A 6,742-nucleotide genomic window follows, 5' to 3' on the forward strand; every position below is an offset into this window, starting at 1 on the left:
TCTCTGTATTCGGGGTGAGTGTTGGTCGGTCCATGCATCTTCGATAATCCCCGCTTTGCCTCGTAATTCGATTTGGATATGAGCTCGATAATGATATCGGGCTTATCATTGATCGGTCTTAGAGCTCGAAGCTCGCCGCCCTTACTTCAGACCTTGACCGAGCTTGTCATGCAGATATTCTTTGATCGAAATATTATCGTCTTGACCCGTCCGTACGACTGACTCAAATCGGTTTTGACCGTACACAATACTCTTATTGCAAAAGTTTGTTAACTCGTGTGGGTATTGATTTTGGGCCTTATTCATGAATTAATCAATTGAGTATATCAATCTTGAAAGTGGGTCTCAACTTGAGTATTTGCTCATGGTTGAAGGCTTAATTTTTAGCAGCTTTTTTAATTTGTTTTTGTTTAAATTTCTGTGTTGGTTTTTTGTGTTTTTGTTTAAATTTCTGGATTGGTTGCTCGTGGGTTGGTTTCTTGTGTTTTTGTTTAAATTTCTGTGTTTCTGTAAGCTTCCTTCACGTGGGATTTTGGTTTTGTATTTGTTTGATGGTTCTGTAAGCTTCCACCTATGCTTCTCGGGTAACTACACTCAAACAATCTGCCTTCATTTTGCAAAATGTATCTGTTCAGCCCTGCATCTGCTGAAACTATTGTTGTCTCCCCAAACAAATTTGACTTGTTAAAGAGAAAAAGAAAAAAAAAAAAAAAAGCGGAAAATCCCGCTAATTAATTTATTTATTATTAGAGGAGAAAGAAAAAAGAAGCAAAAAATCCCGCTAATTAATTTATTTATTATTACAGGAGAAAGAAAAAAGAAAGTTTTCCACATCAACTGTCCCTAAGCTCTCTTCAGTCTTCTGGGTTTTCTCCATTTTCACTTTTTTGAGATTTCAACTGGTAACTCTTGTTATTTTGTGTTTGTTTTGCTGCAGTATTTTTGTTTCAATTGTTCTTCCCCCATCTTTTTTATGAATCTAATGTGTATTTATATTGATGGTCTGAAGCTTATTGGGGAAACACCCCATTACCTATTACCATAATTTGATGGTGTTTGTCTGTGTCAATTTTGGTTTATCAAGTTAAAGTTATGACATTTCTTACTAATACTGCTGAATTCTACACAAAGCAACTTGCTCTTCCTTCCTACCTTAAGAAACATATTACAATTGAGGACCTTTAGGGTTTACAGTCTCTAGTTTTAGAAGAATTTGGAGTATAAACTTGTGGTCTGGTCTTATACTTAAAGTGGGTTTTAGACGAATGATTACTATCCCCTAAATATGTGTTAGAGGATCAACCCATTGATCCTACTGATGAAGTTGTAAAAGAGTTGGGTAGCTTCCTCGGCACATTGGGAAGGAGTGAGACCTTTTGTCCTCTTAATGTATTTGATTGGAGGAAACTAGATACAAAAAATGATATTTGGAAATATGTCAAGGTTTGAAGTTCCTAATGTTCAATAAGTGTGGATGATATTTCACATTTTCTTATACTAACCTAATTCCACTAAATTTGTAGGAAAAATATGACATTCCTGAAGAGGCGAAGCAATGGATTTTTGATTCAATTTGTACTGCTTGGAGAAAGTATAAAAGTCAGTTGAAGAAAAAGCACTTTGAAGCATATGAGAATGACGACCTTCGAATGGAGAATAGGCCTATAGATGTTCCGGTGTCTCACTTTAAAGATCTTCTTGAATATTGAAAGTCCGATCCCGCCAAGGTAATTGCATCCAACTTTTGCCAACTTTGTTCCGGAATCTCACTTTAAAGAATTAGAAGGAAAAATTCAAGCTGACACTCAAATATCGCTGGCAGTCGGCTATAATCTTTAGACTATAGATTAATAAATATGCTTCTTTTATAAAAAGTGAATTAAGGCCCATGTTCACTATTGCTAATTAAGCATGATAATTTATTCTGTGCAACTATAGCATCTGTTTGATGGAGGTTGAACCAGAAAGACGCTTCTTTTATAAAAAGTGAGAGCATATAGAACTACTGATTTGGATTTCGTATGATTTTGCGCTACTGAATGTCTACTGAAAGTTTCTGCATTGATTTTATTCACTATGAATGTCTACTGAAAGTTTTTGCTTAGATTTTATTAAAATATTTATATTGTGATTGGTAAAGTTACATAAGAATGTGTTAATTACAGTGATAAAGCTTAAATTCATTTGGATTATACGTATGTGGACCTCGGATTATACCCTAAAGAGAATGGAAACACCACAAACTTCTTGAACAATTGGATGATTAGTTGTCCAATATAAACCATGAATCAATATTTCAGAGATATTAAAATCTATTAAAAAAATGTGCTTTTTAGCGCTTTCCAGAAACAATAGCTGACACCAATTGCTTGTTTATTTGCAGAAAACGTCTGAGACCAATATCGAGAAGCGAAAAAAGTTGAAGCATCCACACACTGCTGGCAAAATAAGTTTTGCTCTAATCATCGAGGTTTGATGTTTTCTTTTATTTTTCTTAAAGTATGAACTTTCTAACTTTGTATGAAAAGATTCTTATACCAGTTTTCATGTGACTAGGGAAAAAAGAAGGAAATGACTGATACTTCGGATATTCTAACTGTTTCTGCTTTGCATACTTCTTGGGTGATTTAACTGTTTCTGCTTTGCATACTTCTTGTCCTCTGAAGTACCTTTTAATGGCGTTTGAGATTGGTACACTCTAAAGTCTATGCCATGATTTAGGTTCAAATATCAAACATAATTAGTTATCTAAGCAGAACTTCCATGGAAAATCGAGTTATATTCCTTGGCAATACTCTACTGGGACACTCTAAAGTCCCCCATTCTTGAAAATTGTTTCGTCATTGTCCCCTCTTCTACCGCATCTCTTCAACAGCAGTCGCCGCAATCTCAATTATCAATTTGATTTAATGATTTCTGTTTATGTGCATATTATGTGTTTGTGAAAATGCGTCGATTTACTGATTACCAGTGATGTCTATTTTAAAATGACCGTTGTGTATGAGCCGACGCTATATGTATATTTCCATTTCTGCCTCAGAAAATTGTCCATTGGCTCTTTAAAGAGCTGCTTGAATCAGATCTGGAGATGGTACATTGCCTGTAGGAATTACGTAGCTGCAGCATCCGGTACAGGGCTGCTCAGTTACCAATCTTGCCATCCTCTGGAGTTGATACATTGCCTGTAGGAATGACGTAGCTGCTAGATAGATCTAAAGGTGACTTCCCAGCTAATTAGTCAAGTACAAGAGTACTAAACCTCCACGAATGAGAGTAATCTTTGGTACATCTTCTCTTGTAGCTGCCATCTGCAGTCAGTATCTTTTTCCATTAGGGAAAAAAGATTAACTGATCTGCGATATTCCGTTGGGCTGTCCTTTGAACTTTTTGACAACTGCATTTCTTAGTTATGTAGTGTACTAGTTGGGAAGTTTGGGATTGAGTTGTGTGTGTGTCATTCATTTGAGAGTTCATGAATTCATTTAAAAAATTTCAGTGGCATTATTGTGTGGTGTTCTGCCTTGATGAACCACATTTTGAACTTGGTAGCGTAGTTGCTGATTTATTGTCTTTGTTATGTGGTGTTCTACCGTTAATTATCACTTGTGAACTTTGGGCTTAGTTGCTTATTTATTGCTCCCAAGAGTTTTCCTCTCTCCTATTCTTGTTTGTCCTTTCTACAGCACTTGGCACATGCCTTCGCAACCTATCTATTAAGCTATTTGATTCCACTCATGTATGATGCATTATTTGGGTTGTGTTGCCTTTTATATGGGCAATTACCGAGGCATAGTGTAGCTTACTCACCCATCGTCTTTTCTTTACATCTAGTGTTTTAGATTGTGGAGAGGCGTCTCTTTCGAGTCTCCCCGACATTCTTCTTTTGCTGCATCATTTTTCCTCTCCTCATTGTTTCAATTTGCAGTTCCTGACTTCTTGGTTTCTTCTCTCTAATGGTGGTTTCCATTATCGTCTGAGATGGGTTCTGAATATGTCTCTAGGATATTCTTGGTTCTTTCCTAATGAAACATGTAATCTTTACTATCTTTCCTCTTCACTAATCTGTTAAGTTGAGTTCTAAATTACTTGTTAAGTTGATTTAGTTATTTGCCTTATTAATTGGCGTGTGGCAGACATGTATCTTTTTGTACTTCTTGTGAACTGTTTTTTGAAATTTTGCATTCTTGGGAGTATCTTTTTATGTGTTGTTGATGCCTTATCTCCTGAATATCTTTGTCCGTATATTATGGGATAAACTTTTGCCATCCAATTTTGGGGTTTAATGCTGAATTTTATACTTCCTTTTTACCCTTGGTTTTTTGGACTAACAGAATTTTTAGATCGGATTCTCTTGAAGGAATAATGACTTTATTTATACTCTTTTGTAGGTGGAGTAGATGAAGAAATGGAAGACGGAGGCAGTGATGAAGATCTAGATCTTACTTAAGAGAATTTTGAATTGTTGTAGATGCATGTGGCGGTTTCTAGGAATGTTTGTTATCAACATTTTAAAACTTTTAACTCTTGAAATATCAAATGTATGTACTTAGTAACATTTCATCACTTCTATGGATTTATTAGCTTGTTGGACAATTTGGATTATGAATAGTTTTATTTTGTTATTTATATAATTTTTAGTGTTTTATAGTTTATTGTATATATATGTAAATCTTTATTTACAACAAAGGCAATATTTTCAATTCAATTAAACTGTTACAATAGCTAACAGAACCATTGCCATAGGACCTGCAAATCGTTCTAAAATAATCTAAAAACCGTTGCAATAGGTAGTTCAACTGTTGCAATATCTTAAAGAAGTCATTGCCATTTCTATAATAGCCATAAAGGATTAATAGATATAGTAACGGTTATTTACCGTTGCATTAAACGTTATGATAACGGAATTCAACCGTTGTAGTTGATAAGAATAACCGTTCCAACAGGAAGAGGGAAAACCGTTGCGATAGACTACACTATAGCAACGGTTATCTGAACCGTTCCTTAAGCTCTATAGGCACGCGAGCTTGTGGAACGGGCGTTGAACCGTTGCAATACCGCTATGGCAACGGTTTATCTATCTGTTGCAACGGTTTTTCATGCGTAGCCATAGGTGAATTTTCAAGTAGTGTGAGTTTATACTTAAAACTAATGATCAACTGTAGAAGGACAACTGCACAGTTGTGCAACAACGGTAGAGGGACGACTACACAGTTGTACAACAACTGCAGAAAGACAACTATGCAGTTGTGCTACAACAGTTCTAGTTTTTGGGTTACATATGCTTCTCTTGGCTTTTGTACTTATAGAAACCTTGAAGATAACTTCTTTCAACTTATTAGGACACTCTTTTGTTGTTTATTTGTACTTTTGTCGCACAGTAAGGGGAGAATCTACATAAAGTTCATTGTGTCTGCATCTTTTGGTTGTGTTACACATTGTGAAACTAACAAAACTTTGTCATTAGGATCAGTTGCTTGCTTCCTTTCATGTGATGATTCTTGATTTCCTACGGCCTTAACTTTAGTTCCAATATGAGCACTTTGTTGTAATTCATTGACATTGTTGTGACATTTATAGTAATATTCCTTCTTTGCTAGTCTCTTTCAGTAGCGTAATATTAAAGTATCTGGAGTTAGGATTCTTGATGTCATCAGATGATTCAGATCTTTTTCATTATAGGTAATTCAGAAGCAAAAAAGGTTCGTAGGCCTACTTTACTGAATGATATTTTGAAACTTCCGCCGGGGAAGACAATTGACGTGTCGTTTAATAATCGTAACCAAGCTATTGGGAAAGAGGGTCGAAAGCTTCCTATCTTTCTAGGAATTATTGCCAGAACTCCAGAACTAACACCTCTACATGTAGATGATTGGAGAAATTTTGACAACGAGAAAAAGAAAAAATTGGTGGATTTTGTGAGGGTATAGAGTAGTTGTTGTTGTTGTTGTTATTATTATTATTATTATTATTATTATTATTATTATTATTATTATTATTATTATTATTATTATTATTATTATTATTATTATTATTATTATTATTATTATTATTATTATTATTATTATTATTTTGTGAACATGCTCTTTCTTTTATACACGATATTATCTTCTAAATATTGGCTTTTATTTTAGAAGAAGTTCTCTATCCCAAAACGTGGAGAAGCGTGGATCTTAAAGACACTAGGAAAGAAATGAAAAGATTACAAGTGCGAATTAAAAGGTGAATATGTGCGAAAATATAAGACTAAAGATGCTTTGCTAAAAAATAGACCAAGTCGCATACCGAGGGATCAATGGAGTGGTCTTGTCTCTTATTGGCTTTCTGATAAAGCTAAGGTATCAACCTTCAAAATTCTCCTAGCTCATTTTCATAGCGTTTTGAGTGTTGTTATGCTCAATTTATATTTATAAATTATAAGATATTGTTTTAATGTTTCACTGACAGAGATGTACCCAAGCAAATAGAAATAATAGGGCCAAACAAACGAGGCCTCACACAGGAGGATCCAAAAGTATTGCCACCTTGATAAATGAGCAGGTAAACCAGTGAAAATTATAAACTATAATATTTTAAACTTTTTTTGTCATGCATATATGATATCATTTTTATTGTATTAGGCTGTAAACGGGATAGAGCCTACACGAGTAGAAATTTTCATATTAACTCATAAAAAATATAATGATGGTAGGCCACTGGATGATGATGTTGCCAAGACAATCGTAAAATTTATTCTTTCCTTTAT

General features: G+C 34.5%; 1 long non-coding RNA gene across 2 annotated transcripts; it reads left to right on the forward strand.

Moving 5' to 3' along the window:
• Positions 1-239: 239 nt before the first annotated feature.
• LOC107786672 (uncharacterized) lies at positions 240-4,686 on the forward strand. Of its 2 annotated transcripts, XR_001648193.2 has the most exons (5): positions 240-584; positions 807-902; positions 1,524-1,727; positions 2,384-2,470; positions 4,389-4,686. It is a non-coding gene; the product is annotated as an uncharacterized LOC107786672 (long non-coding RNA). The 2 variants fall into 2 exon arrangements; XR_001648192.2 differs by having other exon boundaries at positions 252-902.
• The last annotated feature ends 2,056 nt before the right edge of the window (positions 4,687-6,742 follow it).

This window comes from Nicotiana tabacum, chromosome 13, assembly GCF_000715075.1.
Source record: "Nicotiana tabacum cultivar K326 chromosome 13, ASM71507v2, whole genome shotgun sequence".
Classification (NCBI taxonomy): domain Eukaryota; kingdom Viridiplantae; phylum Streptophyta; class Magnoliopsida; order Solanales; family Solanaceae; genus Nicotiana; species Nicotiana tabacum.